The sequence below is a fragment of the Ammodytes marinus genome (genome assembly GCF_949987685.1).
Source record: "Ammodytes marinus genome assembly, chromosome: 22".
NCBI lineage: Eukaryota > Metazoa > Chordata > Actinopteri > Uranoscopiformes > Ammodytidae > Ammodytes > Ammodytes marinus.
In genome coordinates, this window is record NC_137226.1 from 11,891,217 (window position 1) to 11,905,957 (window position 14,741).

Sequence of the window (14,741 nt, forward strand, 5' to 3'; positions counted from 1 at the left end):
GTTATGAATTTAATTCAACTAAAGTTGAAGTCTTCATCTGTGGCCAACTCCATGTGAAATCCTCTATTTTTTTTGCTTGGTTAGCGGAAGCTTACTCAGTGGGAGCTTATCATGTGTGACGAATAATAATTTTCCTGGCAAATATATCAACAACAAATAGACTGCCCTGGTAGAGGAGTACTGTGTATGAAAAGGTGCATTTGTAAGGCTTGCTCAGCCCTCCCAGGAGATCAATCGTGTTTGCTTCTCTAGGGAAAATTGGGCAAGAGGATGAGTTGGTTTTTCTAATGTTTTGGTCATTTTCAGGCTCAGCAAGCCGGGATGAGTTTGTTAAATTAAGTTAGCCACATGGGGCTTCTGGAAAACTGGACCACCACTAGCTCTATACCAGTGGGGTTCAAACCCTTGATTTTCCCCCCCAAAGTGGCACACAGCAGCTCTTGTTTTGAAGTTAGTTTGTATGATAATTCAGGCTATTCGCTGCCTTGTTTCATATTGTGTGAGTTTTGTGTTTTGATAAGCTGGATTGTAGTGCATAATGTGATTTTGTGTTTGCTCTATGGGGGCTGTTCAATTTTGGTACCATCTCTATTGTGTTGTATGGCATGCCCATTTCAATGATGTATCTATAATTGTGCTCTCCGGGTGTTTTTAAAAGGCAGTAATAAGCCCCAGCCTCTCAATCTGTTTGTGTTTCCAGCTTTGACACAGAGTCAGCGTGGGTAGAAAGCTGCAGAAAATATCAAAACAGACAGCCATCAGTCTAAGGTAGAGGGAGGAGAGAACGGAAAGCAACTTCAACTTTCTTTCGACCCCCCCTCCAGTTTTCACATCTGGTCCTCTCTCTGTTTGCATCAAAATGCCCCTATGAGGCTGCTTTTATAGAGGCTGTAACTTCTCCAGCACTTCTCCACACATAAAAATGTATTTCAGTGTGGCTTTTTTTTAAAGACGGACCGGAGGTAGGGATTCAACTTTCCTGAATTAGTGCAGACAGATCACTTATCGTCACTTTAATGTGGGCTCTTTATTCTCAGCTGCTCAGTCATCTTCCCTCTATTATCCAACTCTATCTCTGTCTTACAATTTCATCCTCAAAGCACTAGAACGTGACTCCTCTGACGCCCAAATAGTATCTGCTGTCGACTGAACTGATAGAACGTCTGTGTCCACGTTTCAGAGCCAAGTGAGCTCCGAAAATTCAAATGAGCAATTGAATCCATCTATAAATGGAAAGCGTATGCTCTTCACAGAGAGCAATCTCTTTCAAGGAGCATCGAAAATGAGACAAAACCACACAATGCGGCGTCTGTGTTGTGTGTAAAATGCTCAAGGAAGCGTTTTGCATATTTTCCTCATTCTCTTTTTTTTCTACAGTAGAAGTTTTGAATCGATGCATTATCTGAACCACTATAAAGATTCTCTGTTTGACTCACAGACTAAAACCGTCCGTCACTCCACATCTCTTCCCCTCCCCCTGTATGCCTGGTAATAACTCTCTACATCCTGCCTCCTTCTAAACCATGCCACCATGAAAGCAATATGAAATGTGTCATTTTTGCTTAATATGCTACAGCTGTTGCAAATAACACAAGCAATACTGTCGGTTCTTTTGTTTTGCCCTTGTACTGTAGCTGTGATGATACCAGGCATGGTGGGGAGTCTTTTAAATGTTGCCGTTTTTGTTGCACTGCATTCCACCACCAATGTTTTCATTGCAACTTGAGGCAATACCCTCTATGTGTTACGGCTGGGCAGGGAGGATACAGGCGCGGAGACAGTACCAGCTTAAGATGTTTTATTTTGTAGGAATCAGCTGGGGGTTAGGGCCGTGATCCGGGGGGGAATCTTGCTGGCATGGGACTCCAGGGGGAGAGCAGCGGAGAAAGTCCAGGGAGCTGAGCGAGAGCAGGCCAGAGCAGGCCAGAGCAGGCAGAGGAGTCCGGGGGGGGAATGCAGGCTGGCTGGCGAGGGCTGGAGCTGGTGGCTGGAGTCAGGCCGGGAGAGTGTGCGAGCAAAGCCTGGCAGGGTCTGGATGGTAGGGCCGGGTTTATGCAGAGCAGTTGATTGGTGATAGGTGGCAGCTGTGAATGCTGTTGCCTGACTCCAACACACCTGACTCCAACCCTGCAATTAAACCAGACACAGACATGGGCAAAGGGGAAAAAACAACACAAGGCATATAGGCCCAGGAAGGATCATAACACTATGCCATTTGAATGAATGGTGTTACCTGCAGGTTCCCATCAAATCACTTGCATCCAGCAATGTTGTGCAGGAATAATACTTAAAGCTATCCTCTTGAGTTTTCCTGTAAACATAATAAGTTATTTCGTAGGTCTGACAAACTTTCCTAAATATAGGCAAGGCAAGGCAAGGCAAGGCAAGTTTATTTATATTGCACAATTCAAACACAAGGCCACTCAAAGTGCTTTACAGGGGCAAGATTACAATACATAAAACACATTAGAAGACATTTAAAAGCGAATGAAAAGAAGTAAAACATTTAAATAAAATACAAAGTACAGGTTAAAATGGAAACAGAAAAGTCTTCAGACTCGATTTAAAAGAACTGAGGGTTGCAGCAGACCTCAAGTTTTCTGGGAGTTTGTTCCAGATATTTGGTGCATAAAAACTAAAAGCTGCTTCTCCTCGTTTAGTCCTAACTCTTGGGACTGTAAGTAAACCTGTCCCAGACGACCTAAGGGCTCTGGACGGTTCATAGCGTATCAGCAGATCAGTAATGTATTTTGGCGCTAAACCATTTAGTGCTTTATATTTATTTTATTTATTTATTTATTTAATACAGGGACAGTGCATATTATCAAACATTTCTGTCAATATGCCAGAATTAGCCAGAAGGCTATTTTTCATCTGCAGTCCCTAGACAGATGGTAAAAGTCACCCTAAAAGAAAATAAGTTACACATTTATATAACACAACACACCTATAGTAAAACGTACTATTAAAAAGTAAGTAAAGTAAAAAGTACTATTAAGCTAAAATATACAATAAAAACACAGCAGAGCAACAATCAGACAACAGCAGACAATATATATATAAACCAACATCAGTATTTTGAAATCAATTCTTTGAGTGACAGGAAGCCAGTGTAAAGACCTCAAAACTCGGGTAATGTGATCCACTTTTTTGGTCCTAGTGAGGACTCGAGCAGCAGCGTTCTGAATTAGCTGAAGCTGTCTGATAGATTTTTTTGGAAGGCCTGCAAGGACACTGTTACAGTAGTCAAGTCTACTAAAGATAAATGCATGGACAAGTTTTTCTAAATCTTGCTGAGACATAAGTCCTTTAATTCTTGATATGTTTTTAAGGTGGTAGTATGCTGACTTATTAATTGATTTAATGTGTTTCTTGAAATTCAAGTCGGAGTCTATGACAACACCAAGATTTCTTGCTTGGTGTGTGGTTTCTAGCATAACAGATGTAAGCTGTGCGCTGACTTTTAATTGTTCATCTTTGGCACCAAAGACAATTACTTCAGTTTTGTCGCTGTTCAATTGAAGGAAATGTTGGCACATCCAATCATTGATTTGTTCAATGCACTTACTCAGTGCTTGTATCGGACTGTAGTCTCCTGGTGATATGGTTATGTAAATTTGTGTGTCGTCTGCATAATTATGGTAGCATAATTTGTTCTTATTCATAATCTGAGCTAGTGGGAGCATGTAGATGTTAAACAGAAGAGGCCCAAGAATGGAACCTTGGGGGACCCCGCATTCAATATGTGTCCGCTCAGATGTGAAATTGCCTATTGACACATAGTAGTCTCTGTCCTTTAAGTAGGATTCAAACCAGTTTAGTACAGTTCCAGAGAGTCCAACCCAGTTTGCTAGTCGATCTAGTGATATGCCGTGGTCAACTGTGTCAAAAGCGGCACTGAGATCCAGTAAAACTAAAACAGAACTTTTGCCACTGTCTGTGTTTAAGTGGATGTCATTGAGGACCTTAACCATATATATACTATATTTGCAATTAAAATGATGCTCCCATTCATACTTGCTAGCATGCATTTATCTTCTTCTTTGCCTTCGTTGGCACATTGGCACACTTTTTCGTGTATTGCTGCCACCAATCATTGGCAACACTGTGTATTGCCTAGCCCACGTGCACACACAGCATGTACAAATACAAGGAAATAAATCTAAGTGAACACAAATTGTGAAGAGGATGAAAATGTCAATGTGGTGAAACAAATATGGAATATATTCTGTCACAACCAGAAAGCAAGCAAGGGAGCAAGAATTAGAAATAAAGCCAAAATGGAAACTCACTCACTCTGATCTCTCTTGTCTCCAAACCCTTATATAATATTTTCCTTCTTGTCCATCTCTTTCTCCATGTTGCTCTGCCCCTGTCTCCATGTTTCCCTGAGGCTGTTTCTCTGAGGTCAACCACAGCAGATTTCAGGCTCCAGACATCTACCCGGAGATAAATGATGTACAGAGTGGTTAGAGCTAATATGGGAGTTTTTAAGTCTGTGTCTCTTTAACGATGGGACATGGACTGTCGGTTCTTTTTTTTATTACATGTTTATACATTGTTGAAATCCCTTTTTAAATAGCATCCTTGATTACTGCTATACAGATTTTCCATCTGCAATGCCATACCACTGTGTCACGATAGCTTCATCTTTTCAGTATTTAGGATGTCGGGGAACCAGTAAAATGACTTTCTAGAGGGACATTTGTATGTGGTAATTTGACATGCCACATTTGTAATTATCATTATCCACAATGATCATTTGTTTAATAGTATTAAACCCATTTGTTACCATTTGCTGTATTGAAGAAGGCTGAAGCTAATTTCCATAGACTTTGGCTAGGGTCCCTGTAATATACATGCAATTCCCGAGCGAAGTGGCAGCTATGAGAAACAGTGACGATGCTGAGCTATACTACGCAAAAAAATGTAGCTCCACAGTTAGCGGGAAACTACCAGTCCATCATCAGACAGCACAGGTTAAAAGCACAAAAGCTCTGCTCACAAATATAGTGTTACCAGAAAACAACTAAAAGTAAAGTTAAAATGAAAAGAAACGTTAGCATAAAAAAATGAATGTAACCATAAAAAAGTAAAGTAAGACAAAATAAAGTTCTTAAAGTTATCTTAGAGAAAGTAACATATGAAATGACTGAATACAAGACCTTTATTCTGGATTTTGTATAAGTAAGACTAGAAATGTTGATATCCCTTTCAGATATTCCATTTTGTTCCCTTGTCCCTAATGTTTTGAAACCCATCTACATGGTGGTATTTTTTGTTAGAGTCCAAAGTCGGACTGTGGCTTTCGAGACTGTGCTCATAAGGTCAAGAAATCATTGGTGTCAGAAGTAACATAAATTCTCCATATAAACTTCAGGCCATGTGAGTAGGCAGCAGAAAAGTGACTCATGTGGACCTATATGGTGAGTTGGCTGCTTCCCAGTCACACTCACGCCCACACACATAATAATATATCAGGCTCTCAACTTGACTTCCTGGATCACAGACTGCGGGGCAGTTAGTCAGCAGGAAAAAAAATCTTCCACATATGTTGGTTGCCACACAGGACACAATGAATTCGGGGTTTTTGTAGCATTAATTTATTATAGAACACATTTATTATAGGCGCCCAATGAGGTCACGTGACTACAAGGCATGGCACGGTAACTTCCTCTGCAGGTGAAAGACCTTTACACCTTTGTTTTTGCTCTAAATATTTGTCAAACATAATTCAAAAAAACGGAAAAGGTGCCTAAGATAAGGACGCGTTGATGTCAGGAGTTTGTAAGCGCACAGATACCAGGCAATCTGTAAAACAGCGGGAGACCAACTGGCGAGCCACCAAACAAATCATGGCAGACAAAGACACACCGGACTGGGCTGTACACCTGATCACGGAGGTCTCTAGCTTTAAAGAATCGTTCAAACAAAGTTTTGATGAACTGAACGAATCGATCAATGGACTTAAGAAAGAAACACGGGCCACATTAAACAGAGTAATTAACGCGGAAAAGCGCATCGGCGCTATAGAGGATCAGATTGCCGGAGACAATACAACTCTGAATGAACTGACGAAAGAAGTGGATTTATTAAAAAATAAATTAACCACTTTCGAAGGCCACAGCAAAAGAAACAACATAGTGTTGGTGGGCCTCGAGGAGGGGGCAGAAGCTGGCGACCCAAACAAGATGATCGAGGGCATTTTGAGATATATTTTGGATTTAAAAGTTGATGACATGGTCCCAGAAATCGAAAGACATCATCGAAGTCTCCGTCCCCGCCCGGGTCCAACCGAACCTCCTCGCCCTTATCTAATGCGGATGCTGAGATGGAACGACAGACAGGCTATTCTGAAAGCTGCGGGAAATAAGAAGGAGCTGAGCTGGAGAGGAAGACGTCTCCACGCTTTTCAGGATCTACCTGTGGATATCAAGAAGCAGCGTGCCAACTTTGCTGACATCAAGAAGAAGCTGCAAGGCACAGGCCTACGATATGGCATGTTGTATCCTGCAAGACTGATAGTCACCATCGAAGGGAATAAACACATCTACAATAACCCAACAGACGCAGCCAACGATCTGAGGAGCAGGCTTCCTACTATATTTGGCTAACGTTCGCGGAGAGACGAGGTATGATTAAAGCAGCAAAGTATAGTTTTACCTGTGAAAACCACTTTCAGCAGTCAGCCTGTAAATACAATTCTCTCTCTATCTCCTCTAAAGCGATTGAATATTTAATATATAGTTTCATGCTGTGACGAGAGCGTTCCGGTTTGACCGTGAGCGCGCTTCATGAGAATTCCCGTGCGTAATGATGCCGGAGACGCACCGTTCTGTATTTCTATTTGGAGCTAGTTTTCATAATTATTATTTTGTGTAAGGTGAAGGTCTGATCACTGCAGCAAGGTCAGCTGTGCCTTTTATATTAGTTCACGGACAGGGAATGGACGTAGAGTCGTTCCCCTTTTTGTTATGTGTATATTTGCCTTTTGGCAATCTTGATGTTGTCTTTTGTGTGTTATGTGCCTATCCCCCCTCTATGTGTGTGCAGAACATTTATAATTCCAGGGCATATTTTTGTATTTTAAGTTCTTATTATTTTCTTTCTCCTGTCAGCAAATTCATGGGAACTGTAACTCAATGTGGAAAAGGTTACTATGACTACTATTAAACTAGTGAGCTGGAATGTAAAAGGGATTTCTAATAAAACAAAGCGATATAAAATAATAACTCATTTGAAATCCCTGGAAAGTGATGTGGCAATGTTACAGGAGACACATTTGAAGAATGCAGAAGCTGTTAAGTTAAGACAGAGATGGGTTGGACAGGTATTTTCAGCTCCAGGTACAGGGGCCTCCAGAGGTGTCAGCACTTTAATAGCAAAACGTTTATCTTTTAAGTTAACCCAAGAAATAGCTGACAAAGATGGCAGATATATTATTATATCGGGTTTCCTACAAAACATAAAGTGCACTTTGGTGAATGTATATGCTCCTAACACAGGGCAGGCAGAATTTCTATCTAGATTAAATGTGATTTTAGCTCAATTCTCTGCTGATCCAATCTTTATGGGTGGAGACTTTAACCTGGTTAGCGAACCTGCTGTAGATAGGTCTAGCCGCCCACTCCCATCTGATAGGTCACTCTCGGTAGCATTTAAAGATTTAAAAGAATCTCTGGCAATGTCTGACATATGGCGTGTAGTGAACCCGGGTTTGCGGGAATATACATTCTATTCTCATGCTCATAACTCATACTCAAGGATTGATTATATACTTTTGTCCCAAAACATAGTTGAGAATGTGATTGACAGCAAAATACACAATATTATTATTTCAGACCACGCCCCTTTGTCAGTCCTCCTCTCTCTCTCTCAGAACAACCATAAAAATAAACAGTGGAGATTTAACAACTCTTTACTCAAGGATGAAGAGTTTGTGTCCATATTAAAAGAGAAAACAAAAGAGTTTATTAAGATCAATCTAACTTCAGTGCCCTCAATACAAATAGTATGGGAAGCATTTAAGGTTACCTGTAGAGGATGGATTATTAGCTACGCTACAGCCAAAAAGAAAAGAATGGTGATGAAGAAAAATAGTTTGACTTCAGAGCTTAAGACATTAGAATCACAGCATATGTGGGATCCTATGAATATAAGATTAAAAAATGAAATGCTGATCTGTAAAGCAGAACTACAATCAATTATACATGAAGAGACGGCATTTGCACTGTTTAGACTTCGTCGTAAATATTTTGAAAGTGGTGACAAAGCAGGCAAAATGCTAGCCTTAAGGTTAAAACAACTGCAAAATCGGCAGTCAATTTCACATATATGTAAAAGCACTGGTGAAGTAATTTACGAGCAAACACAAATTAATACAGCTTTCAGAGAATATTATTCAAAACTGTATCAGTCAGAAGGTCCAATAAACGAGAACGAGATGGAATCTTTTTTTCAGGACATCTCCTTACCATCCTTAAAAGAGGAGGAGAGAGAAAGTTTAGAGGCACCTATCACAGAAAGGGAAATACTCTCAGCTTTGAAAGCTTTCCCAACTGGGAAAGCACCAGGCAACGATGGCTTTACCATAGAGCTTTATAAATGCCTCCAAAATAATTTATCTCCACTTCTTACTTTACTATTTAATGATATATTAACTAATCACTCCATGCCACTGACTATGCGCCAAGCCACTATCTCGCTGTTGCCTAAGCCTGGTAAGGATCATTCACAAATGACAAATTTTCGCCCTATAAGTATGTTAAATAACGATTATAAGCTGTTTGCTAAAATTCTTGCTATGCGCATGGAGACCGCCATTTCCTCATTGATCCATCTTGATCAAGTAGGATTTATTAAAGGTCGATTTGCTTCCAATAATATGAGAAGACTCTTCCAGGTAATGGCGACAGCCAGCACTTTACAGCATCCAGCAATAGCCATATCGCTGGATGCTGAGAAAGCCTTTGACAGGGTAGAGTGGCATTATTTGTTTCATGTTATGTCAAAATTTGGTTTTGGACCAGTTATTATTAACTGGGTGAAGGCCCTCTATAACAACCCTAGTGCTTCAATTAGAACTAATGGAATTGTATCTGAACCTTTCCAACTTCTGAGATCTACCCGGCAGGGTTGTCCTGCCTCACCATCACTCTTCATTTTGGCCTTAGAACCTCTAGTATGTGCTATCCGAGCAGAGAGGAAAATCACTGGTATCCAGATTGGGGGTCATGATTTTAAAGCTAATCTATTTGCGGATGATTTGTTATTAACATTATCACAACCACATAAGTCAATCCCGCAAGTGATGAAATTAATTGAGGTATTTGGGAAGTTTTCAGGGTACAAGGTGAATTTTAATAAGAGTGAAGCCATCCCATTAAATACTATGACCTTTCCTTCACATCTGGGTTCAGCCCCCATTCAATGGAAGCCACAAGGTATGAGATATCTAGGAATCAACATTAAGACTCCCATTGAGGATATTTTTGATTTAAATGGCCCTGTCCTCCTTAAAACAATTAAGGAGGACATTAAGAGATGGACAGTTTTACCCATTTCATTATGGGGCAGAGCAGAAGTGCTTAAAATGAATATTTTACCTAGATTATTATTTCTTATATCAGCAATTCCTCTTAAATTCCCGCTTTACTGGTTCAAAGAAATTAACAAATTATTCACAGATTTCTTGTGGAGTAATAAAAAACCAAGAATCAGTTACAAAAGATTAACCAGACCGAGGAAAAGAGGTGGATTGGGAGTCCCAGATGTTTATTCTTATTACCTTGCCTATAATGCTAGGTTTCCTTTGTTGTGGGCCTATACAGGACAGAGTGAGTTAGGGAGTTGGAATTGGGTTGACGAAAAAATTTTAGCCAACCAAGACAAATCCCTCTCCCTAACTGCTTTATGGTATTACCCTAAAACCAACTTGAAAATAGGCAATCCTCTAATAAAATTTTCGTGTGAGGTTGTGAAAATTATCCAGAAACGTCTCCCCTTCAATGGAGCATACTTACCATCATGCCCTATATGGAGTAATCCTGTATTAAAAGCTGGTGGTAAAACATTAACAAACAAATCGTGGCAACAAAGAGGTATAAACCAAGTGGGTCAGATAGTGAAGGATGGGTATATGGTACCCTTTATTGTCTTAAAAACACAATATGATTTAAAAGATGTCGACTTTTTTGCGTATTTACAATTAAAATCTATTTTGGGGTTACTTATATCAAAAGAACCCACAGTAGAGATCCAGGATAAAGAGTTGGATATAAAACTGAGGGAGATTGCATCAGGAAAGAGAACAGTGTCAAGGTTGTATGAGTTGTTGACCACTGCATCCGTTGATAACCTATCCTCTATTCAACACAAATGGGAGCAGGACTTGGGCATATCCTTGAGTAATGCACAGTGGGATACTGTAACAAAAAACACTACAACCCTATCCAAATGTGTAAGATATAAAATTCTTCAATTAAAAATTTTGCACAGGGCTTATATAACACCAAGCAGATTAAAGAAAATGGACAATTCCCTCTCTCATTTGTGTTGGCATGGTTGTGGTGAGGCAGGAACATTGATACATCAATTGTGGCAATGCTCCGCAGTACAGAGTTTTTGGAAAGGTGTTATTTATAATTTGTCTTCTTTCTTGAATGTGAGAATACCACTCTGCCCATTAACTTGCCTTCTAGGCAGTAGAGTCGAAAACATTGAATCAACAGTCACCCAACGCATCATAGCCTTGGCTTTCCTGTCAGCGAAGCGAATTATTTTGATAAATTGGAAGATACGTAAACCCAATTGCTTTAGCATTGAAAATTGGCTGACGGACTTTTTAGACCTCCTGTCAATGGAACGAGCAGCATCAGCTCTCAATGACCATGACTGTGGTAAAGAAGATCCCTGGAACTTTATAAGCATGAACTTAAGAAACTGGACATTTAAATGAATTTATTTAAAAGTATGGATCTGCACCCTCCCCCCCCCCCCCCCCCCCGTGTTGTATTTTGTATTGTCCTGTGAGTTGTTTGTCTTGTGGTGTATGTATATGTTGTCTGTGATTGTTTTGTTTAAGAAAATAATAAAAATATTATTATAGAACACATTTCAATTATTGTGACAGAGTGATATATTTTGATTTAAAAGACTTTATTTATTCCCACAGTGCTCAACAGTTGCACTTAAAATAAAATAGACTTATCCTTCAGTGCTCAACAGTTGCACTACAATTTAACACTAGGAGACCGAATCATAAAATAAATGAATAAAGTAAATACTAATATAGAAAAAGGCTTCAATAGAAAAATACAGCTAAAGACTAGCTTATAAAATCCTATCATATAAAATACTAGCCTATAAAATACTAGCCTATAAAATACTAGCCTATAAAATACGGCAGTGGCATGACTAAACAGAAAATACAAATCATCACGTTACACACATATTTCGCCACCATAAACATCAACAGGTCATTTAATAATGTAAACAGTAAATGACTCATAATACATATTAGCTTATAACACTTACATTTCAGCAACTTGAACTAAGACAAGCCCTTCCCGAAGTTTCCAGCGGACTTATTTCCCCCGAGTCGTTATCTCTAAAAGATAGACACTGTTAAACGACACTGCGATTCACAAACACACCGCGTGGTGCCATACATCTCATTGCAAGCGAACGCCCACGTTTGGCGACTGGCGCCGAAAATCCCCAGACATCCTAAACAAACACGGCCATCCAACACAAATACTCACTGGTATCGCTATAAAACTGTTCCATACAGCAACAACCGGCAGCATATGTCCATAAGCCACTCTATAAACGCAAACAATGGAGATACCTCGTCTTCACGGAAAAGACCAACGCTGTCCAGAGGTAAACAACGGAAGAAGGGACCAGGATGCATTGGGCGCAGCACTATATAGTAAGACTCAATACTGCCACCCTGTGACCAAACGGCCACACTACCCATTGCAAACCACCCGCAATCCCATTCCCAAGTACTGCAACTGAAAGTGTTATATTCATAAAGATATCAACTGTACCACCCGGTTACACATACTATATAATTTGAGCTAGAGGCAGAGGTAGAGAGCTAGAATGAAGAAAAGGGGACAGTATGAATCATTGCTCTCAGCAGCGCGATTAAGCTTCAGACTGGGAACTTTACAGCTGTTATGGAACTGAATTGATGTTCAACTTATGGGGTTCAGATTTTTCCCAAGGATATATTTTTCACGCTGAGGTGAAAAGGTCACAGAAACTTTGTGAGAACAGACCATGGTTTACTGAAAGTACCTGTGAAACAGATGGGATATTGAGGTGATGCCACTTGAGTAAGAATTGGCAGACAACTACACATTTTTTATATAGAAAAAATATGAGGTTGTGGAGTAAGAAAGAACTGTCAGGAGCCAAATAATACTGCACTTCAGTCATCAAACCTCTCCCATATTCTGTTGTCATTGTGAACATTAAGACAATATGAGGGGAGAGATGACGACTTGCTCTAATGTCGTTGGTGGCATATTGATAACCTATAAACAGAGTTGTCAGCACCCAGCTGTAAAGGCTTCACCTTTGTCTGAAAGATGACAGATAGTTATACTCTATATATATGACATCATGCCCAAATGGAACCCACATGAAAGATCAAGAGCCCAGGAACACAAGCCGAAAATGACATAATATTCTCAACTCTTTACCCTATAAGGCATATACTCCCTATACCCTAGTGTGAGAGAAACAACCGCTCCTTAAGTATATATTTACTCTACTAGCATTACACTTCTAGTCTTGGGTCATACAATGTCTGCAGTCAACTGAATTGACTTCAAGTTTGGATGGCATAATGTGCTAAATATGAACTTATGCTACCATGCAATCAATCTACTGCTTAGAAAACACTTCAACCAATCATCCTCTGTCAAAGCCTCCAGCGTGTAGTCCAAACCACAAAAATCCAATGCATTACATTTTGCTGACCCAAGAGGACTTATGTCAGCGCTGTAAAAAATACAGCTTCCCTTTACTGTCTTAACACTATAAAACATGTCACATCGCTAGGCTCCAAACAGAACCTGCATTGATACTCAAGTGAAATATATCGTGCAGATGTTGCCAGATATTTCACCCTTTTCTGACAAAAATTAGAGTGAAATGTTGCAGTTGCAAGGCAGTTTAGGGAACATGGTAAAGGAAATAACACTCAGAGTTGTTGTTCTTAAAACTACATCTATATATACAGTAATTCATCAGCAGTGCTAACCCATACACTCTGGAGTAGGACACGTAGATAATTGTCCAGATTAATGTTCCGAACTCCATCTAAATCACAGTAATGGCTTAGCACCATACCAATTCAAACAATGTAAATACTGCTGAACGTTTAGTGCGCTAGGTGAGTCATGTGTTATACTGTACTAATGCATGGCCCACATTTAATAATGGAGCCTCCATAGAATGTTTTGGCAAATAGCTGACTAAATAGTTGCCTGTCGTATTGATATAAAGCAGATGCTATTAGACTTCATTGAGTGAATGAATCGATCACTCAGAAATGTAACAGTGCAGCTTTTACCAGATACAACCATTGCTATTAAGGAGAGGGAATTTCTCAGGTATAGTAGCAAAACTTTTTTGGGACAGAATAGTTCAAGAGGGACAGATGTTTTGCACGGTGCGCCGAAATAATGAATCCAGCAGATTTGAGCTGAAGAGCCCTGTCCAAGAACCCAGTTGTGTTTCACTTTTCCTGACATGTTCTCTCACTTCCTCCTTCTCTCTCAGTGCACGTTCCTTCGTTCAGCGGCCCACTGTGAGCAGGCACAGATGTTAAAGTAGGGGAAAAAAAGAGCCAAGCGCTTTATCTGAAAGATTTGCTCCATTAAAAATCCCCCAGATACCCCGAGTTCTACTGATAAAATGTCTGACATCCGGAAAAGGCATTCAAACTTCAGGAAGCAATGCTAAATGAGCGAGGGATAAGTAACATCAAATATCGAGATAATAATCTTGATTATTTAATACCTCACATCAGGCTTTTTTTTTAACCTAGAGAAATAACGTGCTATTGAATCACAGACTTCTCTTTTCCATTCTAAGCTGAATGCACAGTGTAGGACATTATTGGCATTCACAGAGGACAACAGAGGCGTCTCTCTTGGACTGAGGGGTTTCCTTTCTTTTGGCCTCAAAAGCATGAAGTCTGATTTTCTCACATGCAAGCCTGGGAGTCTTATGTGTAAGTTTTTCCAGCTTTTTTTCTAATTTGAAAATCCTCTTGGACAAGTTTGCAGACACATGTACACCTAATGCATGGTGGGATTCCCTTCAGGCTTCCAGTGCTCAACTGTGGGAGATGGATAGCTTGTTGTGGAACTTCACTTCTTCACCTCTGCAAAAGTCTGTGTCTGCCTTTTTGCAAAATGTCTCCCTCCCAATGCTGCACAGTCCACAGCCAGCGTTGCCTCACATCACCGAATAATAGTAATTACATTTCCTGAGTGCATTGGCTACATCTGTGCGCACACCGTATGTGTATCCTGTGTGTGTGTGTGTGTGTGTGTGTGTGTGTGTGTGTGTAATTATATTTTGCTTGGAGTCTGTGATGATTTACAGCACCGTGCCTCCATGATAACCGGCCTCAACATCTGTGGCAGTGAAGTTTTTTTGCTTAAAGACTGCAACATCTGTTCCATAAAGTGTCCATAAGCAGCACTCTTCCGAGGCAC

The 14,741-nt window shown here is 40.1% G+C and overlaps 1 protein-coding gene across 1 annotated transcript in view; it reads left to right on the top strand.

The window, feature by feature from the left end:
- Positions 1-14,741, top strand: part of lrrc17 (leucine rich repeat containing 17) — a 33,030-nt gene that overhangs the window by 13,323 nt on the left and 4,966 nt on the right. The gene's annotated exons all lie outside the window — the stretch shown is intronic.